Source organism: Oryctolagus cuniculus, chromosome 2, assembly GCF_964237555.1.
Source record: "Oryctolagus cuniculus chromosome 2, mOryCun1.1, whole genome shotgun sequence".
NCBI classification, from domain to species: domain Eukaryota; kingdom Metazoa; phylum Chordata; class Mammalia; order Lagomorpha; family Leporidae; genus Oryctolagus; species Oryctolagus cuniculus.
Window position 1 is genome coordinate 165,251,252 of NC_091433.1, and position 23,471 is coordinate 165,274,722.

Genomic DNA, 23,471 nt, shown 5'->3' on the forward strand with positions numbered 1-23,471 from the left:
GCCTGGGAAAGCAGTGGAAGACGGCCCAAGTCCTTGGGCCCCTGCACCCACATGGGAGACCTGGAAGAACCTCCTGGCTCCTGGCTTTGGATGGGCGCAGTTCCAGCCATTGCGGCCAATTGGGGAGTGAACCATCGGATGGAAGACCTCTCTCTGCCTCTCCTTCTTGCTCTGTGTAACTCTGACTTTCAAGTAAAATAAATAAATCTTAAAAAAAAAAAAAAAAAAAAAAAAAAAGAGGGGCCGGCGCCACGGCTCACTTGGCTAATCCTCCACCTGCGGCACCGGCACACTGGGTTCTAGTCCCGGTCAGGGCGCCGGATTCTGTCCCGGTTGCCCCTCTTCCAGGCCAGCTCTCTGCTGTGGCCAGGGAGTGCAGTGGAGGATGGCCCAAGTGCTTGGGCCCTGCACCCGCATGGGAGACCAGGAGAAGCACCTGGCTCCTGCCATCGGATCAGCATGATGCGCCAGCCGCAGCGTGCTGGTCGCGGCGGCCATTGGAGGGTGAACCAACGGCAAAGGAAGACCTTTCTCTCTGTCTCTCTCTCTCTCTCACTGTCCACTCTGCCTGTCAAAAAAAAAAAAAAAAAAAAGAGGAAAGTTTAGGAGCGGGCACTGTAGCTCAGCATATTAAAGCCTCGGCCTGCAGTGCTGGCATCCTTTATGGGTGCCAGTTCCAGTCTGACTGCTCAACTTCTGATCCAGCTTCCTGTTAATGTGCCTGGGAAAGCAGCAGCGGATAGCCCAGGTGTTAGGGCCCCAGCACCCACGTGGGAGATCCAGATGAAGATCCTGGCTCCTGGTTTTGGCCTGGCCCAGCCCTGGCCATTGCAGCCATTTGAGGAGTGAACCAGCAGATGGAAGATTCTCATTCTCTCGCTCTCTCTCTGCAACCCTTTCAAATAAATACATAATTTCTTTTTAAAAAGAGGGAAATTGATAGCATTAAGTGCTTAATTTTAAAAAAGAGAAATCTCTCAAAGATTTAATAATGAATCTTGAAGACTTAGAAAAACAAGAACAACACAAACCCAAAATCAGCAGGAGGCAAGAAATGCTAAGGATCACCACAGATATAAATGAAATTAAAACTAAAAATGTAATACCAAAGGTCAACAAAACAATAGTTGGTTTTTGAGAAGATATACAAAATACATAAACCACTAGCCAGATTAACAAAGAAAAAATTCAAATAAATAAAATTAGAGATGAAAAGGAAACATTACAACTGACACCACTAAAATAAAAAGGATCATAAAAAACTAGTATGAAGAAGTATATGCTAATAAACTGGAAAACCTTGAAGAAATGGAAAAATTCATATCACCTACCAAGATTAAATCAAGAAGATATAGACAGTTTAAACAGACCCATAGCAAATAATGCATTTGAAGCAGTAATCAAAAATCTTCCATCAAAGAAAAGTCCGAGACCTGAAGACTTTACTACTGAATTTACTACAAAACATTCAAAGAGGAAGTAACCCCAATACCCTTCAGACTATTCCAAAATATTGAACTGGATGGAACTCTGCCAATCTCTTTTTATGAGGTCAGCATTTTTTGATACCAAAACCAAAAAAAAAAAAGACACAACACGAAAATAAAACTACAGACCTATATCCTTGATGAATATAGATGCAAAGATTCTTAACAAAATACTAGAAAATCGAATCCAAAACCACATCAAAAAGATCATATATCACGATTAAGTGGGGTTTATCCCAGAAATGCAAAGGTGGTTCAACATTCACAAATCAATAAACGTCATAAATCACATCAATAGGATGAAGAACAAAAACCATATGGTTATCTCAACAGATGCAGAGAAAGCATTTGATAAGATTCAACACCCCTTCATGACAAAAACCCTCCACAAATTAGGTATAGAAGGAACATTCCTCAAAATTATGCAGGCTATATATCACAAGCCAACAGCCAATATCATACTGAATGGGAAAAAGCTGAAAGCATTTCCCTCGGATCTGGAACAAGAAAAGGATATCCACTTTTGTCGTTCTTATTCAATATAGTACAGAAAGATTTATTGAGAGCAATTGCAGAGGAGGACAAAATAAAGGGCATCAAAATTGGAAAAGAGGAAGTCTAATTATCCATGTTTGCAGATAACATGAAGTTATACATGGAAAAACCTAAACACTCCACCAAAAAACTTCTAGAATTGACAAACCAATTAAGTAAAGTTGCAGGTTACAAAATAAACATACAAAAAAGGTAGCTTTTTGTACACTAATGATGAACTCACAGAAAAAAAATTCCCATTCATAATAGCCACACACAAAATAATCAAATATTTAGGAATAAATTTAACCAAAGAAGTGAAATATCGCTACAATGAAAATTATCAAACATTGATGAAAGAAATAATTAAGGACACATAAAGAAATGAAGATATTCCTTGTTCATGGAACAGAAGAATCAATATCATTAAAATATCTATAATACCTAAAGAAATCTACAGATTCAATGCAATCCCTATCAAAATACCAATGACATTCCTTTTAGAATGAGAAAAAGCCACCTGAAAACTCATATGGAATCACAAAAGACCCAGAATATCCAGATATTGTGAACGAGAAAAATCAAGCTGGAGGCACCATAATACCTGACTTCAAAGAATATTGCAAAGTTATAGTAATTAAAATAGCACGGTACTGGCAGAAAAACCAATACATGGTTCAGTGGAAGAGAATACAGAGCCCAGAAATTAATCCACATGCATAGAGCCAACGGATTCTTTACAAAAGTGCTCAGACCATACAGTAGAATGAGGATAGCTTCTTCAACAAATGGAGCTGGTGAAACTGAAGCATACATGTAGAAGAATGAAATTAGATTCCTACTTCTCACCATATACAAAAATCAACTCAAGATGGATCAAAGATTTAAATGTAAGATCTGAGACTATGAAATTTCTGGAAGAAAATATAGAGGAAACACTCCAAGATATCAGTGTAGGGGATGACTTCTTGGATAAGACCCCCAAAACACAGGCAACAAAAGCAAAACTAAATAAATGGGACCATGTCAAACTCAGAAGCTTTTATACAACAAAGGAAATAATCAATAGAGTGAAGAGACATCCAACAGAATAGGAAGAAATGTTTGCAGAGCACCTAACAAAAGATTAATATATCAACAACTTAAAATCAAATATATCAACAACCTAAAAATCTCAACAACAACAATAAAAAAACAACCAATCCAGTTGAGAAATAGGCAAAGGACCTCAATAGTTCTCAAAGAAACACAAATGGCCAACAAATATATGGAAAAATGCTCAACATCACTTAGCCATCATGGAAATGCAAATCAAAACCACAATGAGATATCACTTCACCCCTGTCAGAATGGCTAAAATCCAAAACACAGAGAATAACAAATGCTGGTGAGGGTGTGGACAAAGGGGAACACTTATACATTGTGAGAGGGATGTAAATTAGTTCTGCCACTGTGAAAAACAGCATGGAGATTTCTTTAAAAACTAGAAATAGACTTGCCATAGGATCCAGCAAGCCCACTACTGGGTATGTACCCAAAAGTCATGAACACAATGTATTGGCGGCACCACCACATTCATGGCACAGCTGTTCACAATAGCCAAAATTTGGAATCAACCAAGGTGTCCATCATCAGATGAATATGTAAGGAAAATGTTATATATATACATATATATAAATATATGCTTACACACAATGGAATATTACCATTATAAAGAAAGAATGGAAGTCTATCATTTGCAGCAAAATAGATGTAACTGAAAGAAAAGGTGTTGACTGAAATAAACTAGACCCAGAAAGATAAACACTGCATGTTCTCCCATATATATGAGTTAAAATTCAAAAGAAAAAGAAGAAAAAATAAAGAAGTACCTGTATATCAATATTGCTGCAAATATAGTTTTTTGTTTGTTTGTTTGTTTGTTTGGACAGGCAGAGTGGACAGTGAGAGAGAGAGACAGAGAGAAAGGTCTTCCTTTTGCCGTTGGTTCACCCTCCAATGGCCGCCGCAGCTGGCATGCTGCGGCCGGCGCACCACGCTGATCCGATGGCAGGAGCCAGGTACTTCTCCTGGTCTCCCATGGGGTGCAGGGCCCAAGGACTTGGGCCATCCTCCACTGTACTCCCGGGCCACAGCCGAGAGCTGGCCTGGAAGAGGGGCAACCGTGACAGAATCCGGTGCCCCGACCGGGACTAGAACCGGGTGTGGCAGCGCCGCAAGGCAGAGGATTAGCCTAGTGAGTCACGGCGCCGGCTGCAAATATAGTTTTGTAAAACTTTGTTTTATACTTTTGTGAAACCAATGGTTAAGACTGTTATACTACTATAGCTTTAAATTATCTGTGATCACTTTAAAATTTACTGCATTTGGGTGAAATGATCATTTTTCCATTAAGTTATTGATTATAACCATTGTCTACATTCCCACTAAACTAGGGTCTTTTTGCTTTACTTGTTTTTTTTTTTTTTAATGATGACAGAATTTATTTCCAACAAACCTACAATACAAAAATTGTTAAGGAAAGTTACTTAGTTTGAAAAGAATTTCTTAAAATAATAGTTTATAATATGACTAAAATGTATGACAACATTATGAGTAAAGTATACATAAAAGCAAGTATGAGACAATATTTATGATTCTAAGCATAGAAGAATATTTATTGTTCACAGGAAAAATAAAGATAACATATTAGAGGATTATACTAGACAGTAAAGTAAAACATACAACAGTAAGAGAATAAGAGATTGGGAAGAAATATACTCTCACGATATACACTTCAGTAGCATATTATTTGAAAGTACAGTGAGATAATCTGTAAATACACTATAGTACTTAGAGCAATCACTTAAAATGGCAAAGACTATTTTAGTTTAATACATTGTGAGCGCTATAAAATTCACAAAACTGAAGTTGAGCAAAATGATCCTGAGGAATAAACTGGTGAATACTAAGTACCAGTAAACACAAAACATAAGAATAAATAATTTAAAAGTAAACTAAATGAATGCCATTTGAAAGCTAGGTAGTTCTAGTTGTAAAGAAAAATAAGTTTCAATTTATGCTGCATATATGAACCAATTGTATCATATAAAGAAAACTAGTATGAAACCAAATGTTTAGAAAAAGATTTAACTGCAAACATCAATACCTAGATTGGATTTTTTTAAATTTTATTTAATGAACATAAATTTCCAAAGTACAGCTTATGGATTACAATAGCTTCCCCCCCCCATAACTTCCCTCCCACCCACAACACTCCCCTCTCCCACTCCCTCTCCCCTTCCATTCACATCAAGATTAATTTTCAATTATCTTTATATACAGAAGATCAATTTAGCATATATTAAGTAAAGATTTCAACAGTTTCTTTTTGCTTTACTTGTTAAACTTCTTATTTGGTGAAGTATTAAGCCTTTTTATTGTCATGTAAATTTTTTTTAACTTTTATTTAATGAATATAAATTTCTAAAGTACAGCTTATGGATTACCATGGCTTCCCCCCCATAACTTCCCTCCCACCCGCAACCCTCCCCTTTCCCGCTCCCTCTCCCCTTCCATTCACATCAAGATTCATTTTCGATTCTCTTTATATACAGAAGATCAGTTTAGCATACATTAAGTAAAGGTTTCAACAGTTTGGACCCCCATAGAAACACAAAGTGAAAAATACTGTTTCAGTACTAGTTATAGCATTAAATCACAATGTACAGCACATTGAGGACAGAGATCCTGCATGAGGAATAAGTGCACAGTGACTCCTGTTGTTGACTTAACAAATTGACACGCTTGTTTATGGTATCAGTAATCACCCGAGGCTCTTGTCATGAGTTGCCAAGGCTATGGAAGCCTTTTGAGTTCACTGACTCTGATCATATTTAGACAAGGTTGTAGTCAGAGTGGAAGTTCTCTCCTCCCTTCAGAGAAAGGTACCTCCTTCTTTGATGACCTGTTCTTTCCACTGGGATCTCACTCGCAGAGATCTTTCATTTTGGTGTTGTGTTTTTTTGTTTGTTTGTTTGTTTGTTTTTGCCAGAGTGTCTTGGCTTTCCATGCCTGAAATACTCACATGGGCTTTTCAGCCGGATCCGCATGCCTTAAGGGCTGATTCTGAGGCCAGAGTGCTGTTTAGGACATCTGCCATTCTATGAATCTGCTGAGTATCTTGCTTCCCATGTTGGATCGTTCTCTCCCTTTTTTATTCTATCAGTTTTACAGACACTAGTCTTATTTATGTGATCCCTTTGGCTCTTAGTCCTATCATTATGATCAATTGTGAACTGAAATTGATCACTTGGACTAGTGAGATGGCATTGGTACATGCCACCTTGATGGGATTGAATTGGAATCCCCTGGTATGTTTCTAACTCTACCATTTGGGGCAAGTCAGCTTGAGCATGTCCCAAATTGCACATCTCTTTCCCTCTCTTATTCCCACTCTTATATTTAACAGTGATCACTTTTCAGTTAAGTTTCGACACTTAAGAATAACTGTGTATTGATTACAGTATTCAACCAAAAGTATTAAGTAGAACAAACAAAAAAAATACTAAGAGGGATAACGTATTAAGTTGTTCATTTTCATCAACAGTCAGGGCAAGGGCTGATCAAGTCACTGTTTCTCGTAGTGTTCATTTCACTTTAACAGGTTTCCTTTTTGGTGCTCAGTTAGTTGTCGCTGATCAGGGAGAACATATAATATTTGTCCCTTTGGGACTGGCTTATTTCACTCAGCATAATGTTTTCCAAATTCCTAACAGGGATCACTTTTCAGTTAAAATTTAAACACCTAAGAATAATTGTGTGTTATGTAAATTTAAAATGTTATCTCAAAAACTAAAAAAAAAAGGGGAGGAGGAACGAGGGTGAGAGGAAGAAACGGAATATCATTGTTTTCTTAGGATTGTATCTGCAAACCACATTGAGTCTGTTAAAAGCTAATAAAAAATTAAAATTATCACCCCTCTGTCCAGAAAAAAAAAAAAAGAAAGAAAAAGAAATTTACCAACGGTCACAAAGCAACTAAGACAAGTCAGATTTACTGTTTGTTTTGTTGCTTATAAAAAGACTTATTTATTATTTTCATCTACTCAAAGGGCAGGGAGAGAGCTTCCAACTGCTGGTTGAAATGCCTATAATAGCTAGGACAGGGCCAGGCCAAGACCAGGATCTACAGCCTCCATCTGGGTCTCTCACATGTGTGGCAGGGGCCCCAGAGCTTGAACCATCATTTGCTGCCTCCTAGGCACATTGGCAGGAGGTTGGATTGGAAATGGAGTGGCTGGGACTCTGGTCAGTGGTCAGATGTGGGATGTGGGCATTCCAAGTGGCAGCTTAGCCTGCCGCACCACAACACCTGCGCCTTATTTTATTTAACAGCTGTTTATTGCAATACATATATGCACAGGAAAGTATATGATTCATAAGGGTGTAACTTTATGAGGTTATCTTAAATTACATATATATATATATATATATACACACACACATACATAAAATGTATTTGAAGGGCAGAGTTACGGAGAAGCAGAGGCAGAGAGAGAGAGAGAGAGAGAGATCTTTCATCTGCTGGTTCACTCCCCATATGGCTGCAATGGCCTCTTCTGGGTCTCCCACGCAGGTACAGGGGCCCAAGGACTTGGGCCAACTTCTACTGCTTTCCCAGGCCATCACAGAGAGCTGGATCGGAAGTGGAGCAGCAGGGACTCAAACTGGTGGCTATAAGGGATGCTAGCACTGCAGGTGGAGGCTTTACCTACTATGCCACAGCACCAACCCCCTATGAGATTTTCATAAACTGGAGAAATCCATGCAATCAGTATTCACATTAACAGAGAAAATATTTCCAGAACCTGAAAAGACTACTTGGCCTACTTCCTATCTCTACTCTTACACAAAGGGCAACCATTATCCTGACTTATAACACCACAGATCAGTTTCAAATAGTTGTAAAGATTATGAATGACAGTACTTCAAAAAGCTTCTCATGGAGGGTGGGCATTGTGGCTCATCTGGTTAAGCTGCCACTGGGCTTGCAGCTCCCACATTCCATGCCTGTGCGTTGGCCCACATCGTGACTGCTCTGCTGTTGATCCATCTTCCTGCTACTTAGTGCATCTTGGAGGGCAGCAGATGATGGCTCCGGTGCACAGGCCACTGCCACCCTTGTGGGAGACCTGGATGGAGTTCCTGGCTCCTGACTTTGTCCTGACTCATCCCTGGATGTTGTAGGCATTTGAGGAGTGAATTTGCAGATGCCTTTCAAATAAATAAAAATAAATAAACCTTTAAGTTAAAGTTCATGGAAAATGAAATTGAGGGGCCAGCACTGTGGCACAGTAGGCTCAGCTTCAGCTTGTGGCGTCTGCATCCCATATGGGTGCCAGTTCAAGTCCCAGCTGCTCCACTTCCGATCAAGCTTCTGCTGTGGCCTGGGAAAGCAGTAGAAGATGGCCCAAGTCCTTGGGCCCCTGTACCTACGTGGGAGACCCAGAAGAGGCTCCTGACTCCTGGCTCCTGGCTCCTGGCTCCTGGCTTTGGATAGGACCAGCTCTGGCCATGTGGCCATTTGGGGAGTGAACCAACCGATGGAAGATTTTTCTTCCTATTTCTCTGCCTCTGCTTCTCTGTAACTCTGCCTTTCAAATAAATAAATAATGTTTTTTAAAAAAAGATTATGGGCCAGCGCCATGGCTCACTTGGCTAATCCTCCACCTGCAGCACCAGCACACTGGGTTCTAGTCCCAGTTGGGGTGCTGGATTCTGTCCCAGTTGCCCCTCTTCCAGGCCAGCTCTCTGCTGTGGCCAGGGAGTGCAGTGGAGGATGGCCCGAGTGCTTGGGCCCTGCACCCCATGGGAGACCAGGAGAAGCACCTGGCTCCTGCCTTCAGATCAGCGTGGTGCGCTGGCCGCAGCGCACCGGCCGCGGCGGCCATTGGAGGGTGAAACAACCAGCAAAGAAAGCCCTTTCTCTCTGTCTCTCTCTCTCTCACTGTCCACTCTGCCTGTAAAAAAAAAAAAAGAAAAAAAAAAGATTATGTATGCTTCAGTACTGGAATATGTTGAATATAATTTTGTAGCAAGGCCATGAATTTTGACTGAGCACCTTGCTGGGTTCCAACAGACAAAACCAATAGATGGTTTCATCAGAGCAACTAAGCTTTGGCTGGTTGCAGAAGGCTTTGTAGACAGTTAACTGGCGAGGCTGTAAACAATTGACTAGTTAAGCTGCAACCAGTTAACTGATTGATTGACTAAGCTGTAGTCAATGACATTCTTTTTGACGCCTCACTTCCATTTTCCTGTAAATGCTGTCTGATCACATTGTTGGTTGGAGTTCTCAGAACCTGCCCTGGCTTTGGAAGCTGCCCAATTTGCAAATTATTTTTGGCTTGTCTGCTTTGATTTGCTCCAATAAACTCCATTAAATGCAGTTAGTCTAGGTGATGCAGGCAGGGAAGTAGATAGGAAAGAGGACCTGAGGTTACCAACTGCTTTTTGCAGCCTTGCCTGTGCTAAAGCCCTGCCTTCACTGCCCAACCCCCCCCCCCCCCACACACACACACAGTAGAAAACCACAGCTTCCAACCAGCACCAGCCAAAAAAACCAAGATGGCTGCCAAGCTGCATCCCCACAGTGACATTTAGATTATTATAAGACCAATATAATAAAACCACATTACTGACACACTTACTCTCATCATGCACCTGATGCCATGACACTTCCAAAATTTCCAAAAAAGGAAAATGGTTGGCTCCCAGGCCAGATCCCAAACCCCACCCCAGACACAACCCTGTAGGCCTCCACATCATGCAAAGGGGTAGACCCGAACCCTGTTGAGTGCAGCTTCCTCTTGTGCAAGGCCACAAGCCTTCCTGCGTGTGCTTTCACTTTGCACGTGATGACCTTCACCTATGTTTCATCCTTCAATCCCTTTCTTGTATTGGAGTCAAGAACACAGACTCAGCCGCTCTACAGCATAAGGAATTTTCCTTCTAACAGTTCTGATATAGTTGGCAGGATCCAAAGCAGAACTCCAGCAACTCCAGGGAGCATCAAGCAACCAGGACTGGGTACTGCCGCGTACACTGTGCTCACTGTGCTCTTGCTGTATCTGGGGATCACAGGAAAGCTCTTGCCCAGATTTGTGTTTTGAAGCTATCTGAGTCTGAGCAAATTTCTGACCCACACTGAGACTGGAAGTTGTAACAGAAAAAAGACTGGATCTTATAAGGGAGTTTTGGTGTCCGACTGCCTCGGACAGAAACTGAACTGGTTTCAGTGTGTAGGGAAGATTGCTGGAAGACAGAAATCACAGATGCTTCTGGATTCCAGGAGCCTGCAACCCCACCTTCTGAAACTCCATCCAGGGTTAATTTATGCTGCGAGAGAGCACATAACCCTGGGACAGTATTCAGAGCCAGTTTGTGCTATGAGAAGGCTTTGAGCTTTCGGGGGTTGTGGTGGTTGTCTGGATTAGAAAATAACGGTACTGGATTCAGAGTCTGGAATACATATATTTCAAACTAGCAGAGCATCTTTATGCAGTATAAGAGAACTAGGTATATCTGAGCCTGTTAGTAGACACAGAAAAGTTGTATCATAAGGAAACATGTTTCTAAAGATTTTTAGCTTGGGGAGCCCAAGTTGGAGATATAGCAACTGTATGATCGGAGTCACGCTGGGCAAAATAGTTAAAAAGGAGAGAGAATACACACCAGAGATAGAGCCATGGGAAATTCACACAGGGAAACCCAGCAGTCCAACAGAGACTGGGCAGGTCCACACTGAAGGAGCAAATAAGAAAGGGAAGTGGCAGAGGTATGGTGGAGGCGCAGAAGAGACGTGGAACAGGGAGGCTGGCCCCAGCCCCCAGCAAACCAGATTAGATTGGAAATCACAAGTCCATAGAGCTGCAGATAGCAGGAGGGGGAGCTTGGCAAACTGCGTTTGAAGTTCCACTCAGAAAGAAAGAGAAGGTGTAGGGGAACAAACGGAGAGGTTGGGTACTCCCCTGCCCATCTAAAGCAATCATGTACAACAAAAACAAAGCCAGAGGCATCACATACCAGATTTCAATACATACTACAAAGCAGTTATAATCAAAACATCCTGGTACTGGCACAAAAACAGATAGACCAATGGAACAGAATAGAAAAGCCAGAAATCAATCCAAGCATCTACAACCAACTTATATTCGACCAAGGAGCCAAAACCAATCCTTGGAACAAGGACAGTCTCTTCAAGATATGGTGCTCGTAAAACTGGATTTCTATACACAGAAGTATGAAGCAGGACCCATACCTACACCTTACACAAAAATCCATTCAAAATGGATTAAAAATCTAAATCTGTGATCTGATACCATCAAATTATTAGAGAACATTGGGGAAACCCTGCAAGACCTTGGCACAGGCAACAAGTTCCTGGAAAAGACCCCAGAGGCACAGGCAATCAATGCCAAAATTAACAAATGGGATTACATCAAGTTGAGAAGCTTCTGTACTGCAAAAGAAACAGTCAGGAAAGTGAACAGGAAACCAACAGATTGAGAGGGGTTATTTGCAAACCATGCAACTGATAAAGGATTAATAACCAAAATATGTAAAGAGATTAAGAAACTCTACAGTAACAAAACAAATAACCCAGTTAAGGAATGGGCCAAAGACTTAAACAGAAATTTTTCAAAAGAGGAAATCCAAATGGCCAACAGACATATGAAAAATGCTCAAGATCACTAGCCATCAGAGAAATGCAAATCAAAACTACAATGATGTTTCACCTCACCCCAGTTAGAATGGCTTTCATACAGAAATCAACAAGAAACAAATGCTGGCAAGGATGTGGGGGGAAAGGTACCCAAATCCACTGTTGATGGGAATGTAAACTAGTAAAACTATTATGGAAATCATTTTGGAGATACCTCAGAAATCTGAATATAGACCTACCATTCAAGGCAGCCATCCCACTCCTGGGAATTTACCCAAAGGAAGTGAAATTAGCAAATAAACGAGTTATCTGCACCCCTGTGTTTATTACAGCTCAATTCTTAATAGCAAAGACATGGAATCAACCTAAATTCCTGTCAAGTGAAGACTGGATAAAGAAATTATGGGATTTGTACTCTATGGAATACCAGACAGCAGTAAAAAAAAAAAAGAAAAGAAATCCAGTCATTTGCAACAAAATGGATGAATCTGGAAAACATCATACTTAGTGAAATAAGACAGTCCCAAAGGGATAAATACCATATGTTCTCCCTGATCTGTGATAATTAACAGAGCACCTAAAAGGCAATCAGTAGAAGTGAAATTGACACCATGAGAAGCAATGACTTGAACAGCCCTTGTCTTGGCTGATGAGGAACTTTTTAATTTTTTTTCTTCTTAGTACCATTGGTTGAACTCTTTACTTAACATAGAATTAATCATATATGTATAAAGTCAATGAAAATAGATCCCAGTAAAAAAATAAGACTGAAAATAAGAGAGGGAGGAACTGTATAGTTCTGCATACATTCCCACAGACTTACTTCTAAGGGTAAAGCTAAAAATTTGCCATGGGACTCTAAATACCATTAAGTTGGGTGGTAATAATGCCATCTTAAGTGTTAAAGTGATCATATTAAGTGTTTAATTGGTCATATACATAGGATTAAGTGTTAAAGGGTTCATATAAATAAGATCAAGTGTCTAGTAATAACAATAGATAGAAATAAAAAGGAGAGAATGTTCAAACATGGGAAGCAGTCCACACAGCAGCCTCATAGAATGACAAAGGCTCTAAACAGCATTCTGACCTCAGAATCAGCCCTTAAGACATTCTGGTGGGCTGAAAACCCCATGAGAGCATTTCAGGCATGGAAAGCAAAAACACTGAGTGGAACTAAAATGTTCTACATGAAGGATCTCTATGAATGAGACCCCAGGGGAAAGAAGGAGCCATCAAAGAAGGATGTACTTTTCTCTGAAGGGAGAACTTCCACTTTGCTAATGGCTTTGTCTAAATACGGACAGAGACTTCCATAGCTTTTGCAGCTCATATCAAAAGCATCGGGTGATCACTGACAACATAAATAAGAGTGTTAATTGTTTAATTAACAACAGGAGTCATGGTGCACTTACTCCCCATGTAGGACCTCTGTCCTTAACGAGTTTTATTATGAGATTTAACTATAAAACTTGTTCTCAAACAGTTCTTTATATTTTGTGTGGGAGAGTGGGTACAAATTGTTGAAATCTTTTTTTATTTTTTTGTCAGGCAGAGTGGACAGTGAGAGAGAGAGACAGAGAGAAAGGTCTTCCTTTTCCATTGGTTCACCCCCTAATGGCTGCTGCGGCCAGTGCACCACGCTGATCCGAAGCCAGGAGCCAGGTGCTTCCTCCTGGTCTCCCGTGCAGGTGCAGGGCACAAGGACTTGGGCCATCCTCCACTGCACTCCCGGGCCACAGCAGAGAGCTGGACTGGAAGAGGGACAACTGGGACAGAATACAGTGCCCCAACCGGGACTAGAACCCGGTGTGCCAGCGCCGCAGGTGGAGGATTAGCCTATTGAGCCGCAGCGCCGGCCAATTGTTGAAATCTTTACTTGGTATAGAGTTCATCTTCTGTATATAAAGTTTATTAAAAATAAATCTTAATGAAGAATGAGATGGGAGAAGGAGGAGGAGGTACAATGGGAGTGGGGTTCAGAGGGTGGGTATTGGGGGAAGAATCACTATATTCCTGAAACTGTACTTATGAAATTTGTACTCATTAAATAAAAGCTTTCTTAAATAAATATTTTAAAATGGTGCTCATATACAAAATACTAATACAAAAATGTTAAAAATTGATTGTTTTATGAGTTTTCATGAGAAATTAAGGTTACTAAGAATTAAAATGGGGGTCTGTGCTGTGGCATAGTGGGTAAAGCTGCTGTCTACAGTGCTAGTAACCCATATGGACACCAGTTTAAGTCCTGGCTGCTACACTTCTGGTCCAGCTCTCTGCTATGGCCTAGGAAAGCAGTAGAAGATGGCCCAAGTCCTTGAGATCCTATACCCACATGGGAGACCTGGAAGAAGCTCCTGGCTCCTGACTTCAGATCGGCACAGCTCCAGCCATTGTGGCCATCTGGTGAGTGAACCAGCAGATGGAAGACCTCTCTCTCTCTCTCTCTCTTTGTCTGTAACTCTGCATTTCAAATAAGTAAATTAATCTTTTTTAAAAAGGAATTAAAATTTTCTAATACATGGTCATTAAAACTAGAAATGACAACTCCTTAAGCAAGGAAATTAAGATTGTTCTTGGTAGGTGAGACTATGGGCTACAAAAGTTCAGTTTTTTCAGGGAAAAAGAGTAAATTTTTTGTTGTAAAAGTACAATGACTGACTGTCCAAAAATAAGAAAAGGGAAAATGTAGGACAAATAACTGAATGGACACGAAAGCTGTGGAAGGCTTATGGAAGATGAATCTTACAAAAGGAATTTTGTATGTGATTAAGCCCGCTAAAATTAGAAGGGAATTATAAGCTTTTCCAAGAATTGAGTATTAATGTCAAAAGTATAAGTATGCAACCAGAATTTCATTCCTTATGTTGAAACAACAAGATTTTCTTTGAGAAATGATGTGTTTTAAATAGGAAATAGAGCTTTATTAGGTCATTTGACTTCCTTAGGAAAACTCTTCTCCACTGAAGAGCCCAGATTTTTTTCTGATTATATGGCTTTCTATATTTGCCTTTGAGGTCTCTGATTGTCATTTTGCTTAGATGAATGACAATTTTGCATTGGCAATTGATTTTTTTAAAAATATTTATTTATTTGAAAGAAAGAATTAGAGAGAGGGAGGGAGAGATGGAAAGAGGTCTTCCATCTGCTGGTTCACTCCCCAGATGGCCACAATGGCCGGGGCTGAGCCAGGCAGAAGCCAGGAGCCGGGATCTTCTTCAGAGTTTCCCACATGAGTGCAGGGGCCCAAGGACTTAGGCCATCTTCCACTAGTTTCTCAGGCACATTAACAAGGAGCTGGATCAGAAATGGAGCATATGGGACTCGAATCAGCACCCATTTGGGATGCTAGTGCTGTAGGCAGCAGCTTAACCTACCAGGCCACAATGCTAGCCCCTTGATCTGTTTTGATCAAGAGTTTTGAACCTTGATATTTTTGACATATTTCCCAAAATCTAATTCCAAGGTAATACTTTTTCTTTTCTTTTCTTTTCTTTTTATTTTTTTGACAGGCAGAGTGGACAGTGAGAGAGAGAGAGACAGAGAGAAAGGTCTTCCTTTTGCCGTTGGTTCACCCTCCAATGGCCGCCACGGCCAGCGCGCTGCAGCCGGCGCACCGCGCTGATCCGATGGCAGGAGCCAGGTACTTATCCTGGTCTCCCATGGGGTGCAGGGCCCAAGCACTTGGGCCATCCTCCACTGTACTCCCGGGCCACAGCCGAGAGCTGGACTGGAAGAGGAGCAACCGGGACTAGAACCCGGTGTGCTGGCGCCGCAAGGCAGAGCATTAGCCTAGTGAGCCGCGGCGCCAGCCCCCAAGGTAATACTTTTACCTTCAAATTAACTTTGGGGTGTTCCAGAAGGGACCCTGGAGCATCTGAAAAGGAGAGATTGAATTACTTAGGCCTATTTGATATATTAGATTGAATGGAAAGCATTGTCAAATAAGTGTGGCTGAATCTTTGAGTTGTATGTGTGTGAATGTGTTATTAGTATATGCTTCAAAATTACATTAACAAATGCTGCCTGGTGTTTCTATCAGTTGCTGAGACAAGAGTTTTTTTTTTAACTTTTATTTAATGAATATAGATTTTCAAAGTACAGCGTATGGACTACATTGGCATCCCCCTGCCCCCCATGACTTCCCTCCCACCCGCAACCCTCCCCTTTCCCACTCTCTCTCCCCTTCCATTCACATCAAGATTCATTTTCAATTCTCTATATATACAGAAGATCAGTTTAGTATACATTAAGTAAAGGTTTCAACAGTTTGCACCCCCATAGAAACATAAAGTGAAATATACTGTTTGAGTACTCGTTATAGCATTAAGCCTCAATGTACAGCACATTAAGGACAGAGATCCTACATGAGGAGTAAATGTACAGTGACTCCTGTTGTTAACTTTACAAATTGACACTCCTGTTTATGACATCAGTAATCTCCCTATGCTCCAGTCATGAGTTTCCTAGGCTATGGAAGCCTTTTGAGTTCTCCGACTCTTATCTTGTTTAGACTAGGTCATAGTCAAAGTGGAGGTTCTCTCCTCCCTTCAGAGAAAGGTACCTCCTTCTTTGAAGACCTGTTCTTTCCACTGGGATCTTACTCACAGAGATCTTTCATTTAGGTCTGTTTTTTTTTTTTTTCAGAGTGTCTTGGCTTTCCATGCCTGAAATACTCTCATGGGCTTTTCAGCCAGATCCGAATGCCTTTAGGGCTGATTCTGAGGCCAGAGTGCTGTTTAGGACATCCGCCATTCTATGAGTCTGCTGTGTATCTCGCTTCCCATGTTGGATCACTCTCCCCTTTATTTATTCTATCGGTTAGTATTAGCAGGTACTAGACTTGTTTATGTGATCCCTTTGACTCTTAGTCCTTTCATTATGATCAATTGTGAACTGAAATTGATCACTGGGACTAGTGAGATGGCTTTGGTACATGCCACCTTGATGGGATTGAATTGGAGTCCCCTGGTATGTTTCTAACTCTACCATTTGGGGCAAGTCAGCTTGAGCATGTCCCAAATTGTACATCTCTTCTCTCTCTTATTCCCACTCTTATGTTTAACAGGGATCACATTTCAGTTAAATTTCAACACTTAAGAATAACTGTGTATTAATTACAGAATTAAACCAGTCATATTAAGTAGAACAGACAAAAAAAAATACTAAGAGGGATAATGTATTAAGTTGTTCATTAACAGTCAGGGCTATGCTGATCAAGTCACCGTTTCTCATAGTGTCCATTTCACTTCAACAGATTTCCTTTTTGGGAGACAGGAGTTTTTAAGCTCCAACTATGAATTCACAATCAACTACTTCTCCTTTCTGTCGATTTTTATGTCATATATTTTTGAAGCTTCAGAATGTGTTTTACAACTTCTTGTTTTCCAAAATGAATATACTCGAGCATTCTTGTCTAAATGTCTAACCTGAATTTTATAAGCCTTTACACCTATATAATTTCCTACCCTAAAGAGGAACAAATTAAATAGCACCATGAGAGGGGCTGGTGCTGTGGCGCAGCGGGTTAGAGCCCTGGCCTGCAATGCCGGCATCCCATATGGGCGCTGGTTCTAGTCCCAGCTGCTCCTCTTCTGATCCAGCTCTCTGCTATGGTCTGGGAAAGCAGTAGAAGATGGCCCAAGTCCTTGGGCCCCTGCACCCACGTGGAAGACCAGGAGGAAGCTCCCAGCTCCTGGCTTCGGATCGGCACAGCTCCAGCCATTGCAGCCATCTGGGGAGTGAACCAGCGGATGGAAGACCTCTCTCTCTCTCTGTCTCTACCTTTCTCTGTAACTCTTTCAAATAAATAAAATAAATATTTTTTAAAAAATTTAAAAATAGCATCATGAGAAAACAACTAGACATATCCAGAATAAAGGACATTCTACATAACTGGCCTGTTATCTTCAAAATGCTAATGTCATAAAAAGAGAGACATTCCGACTGCTGTACCTTACAAGACATAAAAGATCCATCAACTAAATGCAGTGCTTTCTGTTAAACAGGTAATCACTTTTGCATACTCAACCAGGATTTGAAAGCCATAGAGAAGTAAATGTTCCATTTTGAATATGAGACAGTTCAGTGTTAGAGAAGGAAAGGAAGCTGGTTATGTAGTCCTGAGCGTCCAAAGAGGAAAAGGCTCTTGGAAGGCGCAGGGATCAAGCTGATCCCAAAAAGAACCTTCTGCAATCTCCCTGGCAGAACCTTCAGGCCAGATCTACAGATCAGGGTGCACCGGAACTCCGTGTGATGATGCCAGAAGTAAAGCAAAAGAATTCTCACTGCGACCATTCATGTCCTAACTCTTGCTTCTCTGGCAGCCACCAACCATCAAGGAAAGAAACTGTTCCCATACACCACTCCTAGCTTGGTTTGGGGCCTGTATGCCGTGCTGTGCTGCCCAATTGCTGGGAAGATTGCCAGGTGCCAGCTCTGTTCACAGTGCTCTCCAGGAATTGATTCAATGACCCATCAAGCAAGATAAAGATCTTGTCCCTCACTTGGACTTAGTACCACTCTGAAGTTGTGCTAAGAGTGTTGCATGGGGTGGCGAGCCCTTATTAGATAGAAACAAGGCTGAGCTCTCCCTCTGCCGTGTCCTCCTTGATATATTACTTCCACATCTGTGAATTCCAAGGATACTTCCTCTACCTTCCCTGTAAGCTACTCTCCAGCTCCGAGTTACAGCTTCCTGGAGAACCCAGCCCGTAGCCAGGTTACACAGCCAATTACCTTCAGAGAGCTCACAATGTTTTCAGCAGTATTTCTATAGAAACCAAATGTATTTGAATTATGCAGAAGGGGAAATTAAGGCACAAAATATCTGTGACTCGCTTGAGATTATCTAAAGTGCCAATATTGTATGAGGCAGTGGGCCAAGGCGTGCTTAAGACCAACTAAATGTACTGCCAAGTTTTCCTCTATGTATAAAATTTATTTTTGCTACAACATAGTAAAACATACCATTCCAGCAATGTGTGCCAGATGGCATGTTAAGATTCGTGGGTTTGTGGGGTCGGATAAGCACAGGGAATTGCAGATTTAGAACAAGTGTTAGGAAGCAGAGTACTCAAAGAAGGATAGTATGTTTACTGGAAACATAATCTACTCTCCTCCTGAGCGTGTAGGAGAATGTGGTCAGAGCGAATCTGCTGAAACAGCAACATCGTGCCAAAGGCTGACAGTGACAACTCCAATACCCAGAGAGTTTGAGGGGTGCTGCAGACCCAGCTTTACAGTGGGAGAATGGACACTGAGGCTACTGCTGTCCAGCTTGTTTGGAGGCTTGCTATCGACATTTCTAGTATTCAAAAATTTGCATTGAATACAAAAAATTGGAAAGACCCAGAGCTGAGCATTAGAAATGGGGAAACCCGGGCCCCTGTTAATCCTACCTGCTCCTAAGTTTATTAAAATAGAGCATAGATGTAACCTTAATATCCTAAACTGAGACGCTTACACTATTTTATAATAAAATTGAACATATTAGCATTCGTTTTGCATTAGAGATAGACGTTACTAAAACATAATGGAGAAGGGAATGCATGCTTAAGAACGTAAGGGCAAGGGCATGTAGAACGTTGGTTAAGTTGCTACCTGGGTCACCCACACACTGTATCAGAGCACCTGGTTCCAATCCCTGCCATACTCTGCCTCCAATCCAGCTTCCCACGAATGCATACCTGGGGAGGAAGCAGACGATGGCTCGGATATACGGGTCCTCATTCCCCACACAGGAGACCCCAGATTGAGCTTACGGTTTTGGTCTGGCCCTACCATGGCTGTCGCAGGCATTTAGGGATTGAACCAAGTTTGGGGAGTGACACAATGGATATAGATCTTTCTCTGTCTCTCCACCTTTCAAATATAATGGAAGAAACGACTTAAAAAAAAAAAAGAGTATTTAGTTAAGCATGTTGATATCCTTGTATCCACTCAGCGTAAACACATAGTGCCACAGAGTGAATACAAACAGGACGCTTGCTTTTGACAAGGTCTACACTGCCTTTTTAGTATTTTTCCTCCTTGAGTTGGTGGCATTTTCTCTGCCAAGCTCAGTCCCCCAGGAGAGCCTATCAGCTCAGCAGCACAAAGCTTCCCTTGTGCCCCTGAAAGTGAAGGATCCGTGGGCCCGCGGAGCCAGAGGAGAAAGGTTTCAGGTTCATTCGCGCTTGGGGAGGGGGTGGGGCTGTTTTCAAATAGTCTACAGCTGGGGTTCCAGAGTCAAGTACCAACTGCCGTATCGCATAACCCCTGGGCAAATCGGCAACAGTTTACACACACGAGGCAGAAAGTCCACTCTCCAGCACCAAGGGCAGCTGCAGTAAAGATCCCGGATTCCGCACATAAGCGCACAACCCTGTATGTCCTGTAAGCTCGTGAAAAGTCACAAAATTCACTTACAAGTCTTGCTTTTAAAACAAAAGGAACTATTTTAATCAAGAAGCCAAAAGGAGGATTTTAATCCTCGGGGACTTCTTATCAGCAGCACCTCCTGTTTTTCCTTCTCCCAACAGGCTCGTAATTTTCATTAATGTGGCTGGCAGCTCTGACTTCGCCTGGAAGGGAATATAACCCAGAGCAGCCAACAAGAACATGAAATTCTCTGGTTTTTGTCACTCAGTATTAGAATCAGAGCTTTTTCTAAATTTAGGATTGTGAATGATGTTCAACTGTGACCCAATTGCAAAGCTTCATCACGTTTGTCTCGGGGTGCAATCACCCACACATCGGATCGTAAAGGTCAACGGTGTTAACATTTCAGAGCCTCTTCTTGGTTTAACACGGAAGAAAATGACACTGAAAAGCAGACTTTATGAGCAGGACCGAGTGCAGATGTGTTCACGTGGACGTTTTTAGCTTCCTTTTCTAATGCTCCCAGTATAGTTTATAGATTCATCACATATGCATATGTCAACTTGTGGCTCTAAAGGATTAATTTCACTTTATCCAATATGTTGCTAAACCTCCTGGGGAATTCGTGGTTTAGTGCAATGGGCTGACATGGCACTAATTTAATTCAGATTCCATGTTTCATACTGTCACAATTTTTAACTATTGCAGCATCATTTGTGGGAATTCAGACCTGGAGTTTCTCTGCCTTGCATTCAGAATTCTTTCTAATCTGATCATGTCCCTCACTACCTAAAAAACCTCTTTGAGGCTTAGGAGACGTTTGACCAGGGCGTTAAGATGTCTGTGTCTCACAGAGTATGTGAGTTCTGCACCCGGTTCCGGTTCCTGATTCCAGCTTTCTTCTAATGCGCACCCTGGAGGCAGCACTGGTATCTCAGGTAACTGAGTTCCTGGCTCCCTGCTCCCAGCTTCAGCTTAGTTACTGTGGCTCAGCCCAGGCAGGCCATTGCGGACATTTACAGAATGAACAGTGAATGGGAGCTCTCTCTATCTGTTGCTCTCTCCCTCTCTGTCTCAAATAAAAATTTTGAATAAGAAAAAATTCCTTCGGTAAGCACTCTTTGCCTATAAGATAAAATAGAAAAAAACATGACTGGACCAGCATTGTGGTGTAGCAGGTTAAGCTGCCGCCTACAGCACCCACCACATTCCATATGGGAGCTGGTTCGAGTCTCGGGTGCCCCACTTCCAAGCCAGCTCCCTTGCTAATGCACTTGGACCCCTGTACCCATGTGGGAGACTTGAATGAAGCTTCTGGTTCCTGGCTTCAACCAGGCCCAGCCCTCACCATTGTAGACATTTGGGGAGTGAACCAGCAGATGGAGGCTTTCTCTCTCTCTCTCTCTGTGTATGTGTGTGTGTGTGTGTGAGAGAGAGAGAGAGAGTGAGTGAGTGTATCCTTCCTTCTCTCTAACTCTGGCTTAGAGACACATGATGTTACTTGAATGAATGAATTCGGTCTGCAGCCTTAGCTCAGTCACAGGCTGCAAAGTTGGATGAGTTTCTGAGCAGTAGACCCACAGTAACTAAGCTGGCAAGAGTCCCGTAAGAACCAAAATTGCCAGCATATTAATTTTCACTGAAGCACAGCCGCTAGACAAGTCCTAATCCTCATTTTGGCCTGAGCTGCATATTCCTCCCCCAGAAGCAGAGTTACACGAGTAGCCATTTTATAACAAGATTCTTCACGGCCATGGAGTTGATTCTAGGAGAGTTCGTTGTTTGGCCCTTTGGGGCTTTAAGCAGGTGATGGTTCTGGCCGGGATGACAGGGCCCATCTGCCTCACTGCCGGTATGTGCTACAGATACCAGGAGCTCAGCAACACCTCTTCATCGGGCGTCTACAATCCAGGCAGACAGCCCTTTGTTCCTGAGGGCACAAAACAGTGCATCAGGGTCCCGTGTTCTGCACAGAACTCACGACAGCTCCCTGAGATTGCATCTCCCTGCAAATGCCATGAGCGCCTAAATTCTCACCGAAGGACCCCACTGATTCTTGTTTTGCCCTCTCACTGACTGAACACATCCTGGCCGGACCCTTTCCAAAGACAACTTCGTTTCCCTGTTGTCCCCTTGAGCCTGGCCCCAGACCTTCCTCAGCACTGCTCACACACCTGTCGATTCTCTGGTCACACCCAACTCATCACCTTTCTCCTTTCATGCAAGATCAGTAAGACCATAGGCTGAAAGCCTCCGAAGCTGGCTTTGGCTGCTTCTGCAGAGAATGGATCTACTGGGAGTGGGTAGGGTAGCTTACAGCATCAAAGGCAAAACAGAAAAACCCAGTTTCAGAGAGGATAAGAACCAGGGCAGAGCGGAGGACCCAGTGTGAAAGGCTGAGAGACTCTTAGAAAGACACCATGAGATTAGTCCGGTCTTACATTTTCTATCCTGCTCAAGATTCAAATTCCCAAATCCCACACTTCAGCTTACGCAAGACAGGGCACCTTTTGTAGCAGGCTTCCTCCAAGACGGTGCAGAATGAGAGGGGGATCATTTCTCAAAAGAAAATCAAGGGGCCGGCGCTGTGGCATAGTGGGCTAAGCCTCTGCCTGAGGCACCAGCATCCCATATGGGCACAGGTTCTAGTCCTGGCTGCCCCTCTTCCAATCCAGCTCTCTGCTGTGGCCTGGGAAAGCAGTAGAGGATGGCCCGAGTCCTTGGGCCCCTGCACCCTGTGGGAGACCCAGAAGAAGCTCCTGACTTCTGGCTTCGGATCAGCTCAGCTCCAGCCATTGCAGCCATCTGGGGTGTGAACTAGTGATGGAATACCTCTCTCTCTCCCTCTCTCCCTCTCTCCCTCTCTCCCTGCCTCTCTCTGTAACTCTACATCTCAAATAAATAAAATCTTTAAAAAAAAGAAAGAAAAGAAGAATCAAGGACCTGTAACTAAATATCACAATGAAAGATGTGGGGAGGAAAATCCATAAACTGAGGAGCCCAACTCTGAAGCCGGACATAAAGACACAAATGGCAAAAACACTGAAGCATGCAAGTAATTTGAAGGTGACTCAAGAGCATGGGTAATTTGAAGGTCAAAAGAGGAAGTGTCTAGGAAAGTGGCACACTCTACAGAGAGGAGAATGGAGAAATGAGAAGAGGGTAAAGAATAAAAATCCTAGTCTGTTAAGTGCTTTCTGGAACTCTTACACACTAGCAAGAAAAATATATGAATGCATGACGCATAAGCACTTTATAATAAAACTTTGAAGATGGAATGAATTTAAAGGCGTCCTATACAAATTCAAAGAATTAATATTCGCAGCTGTGTTTAAGGTCCCAGCTGTGCCAAAGGGCTTCAAAAGACAAAATCTGGCCTG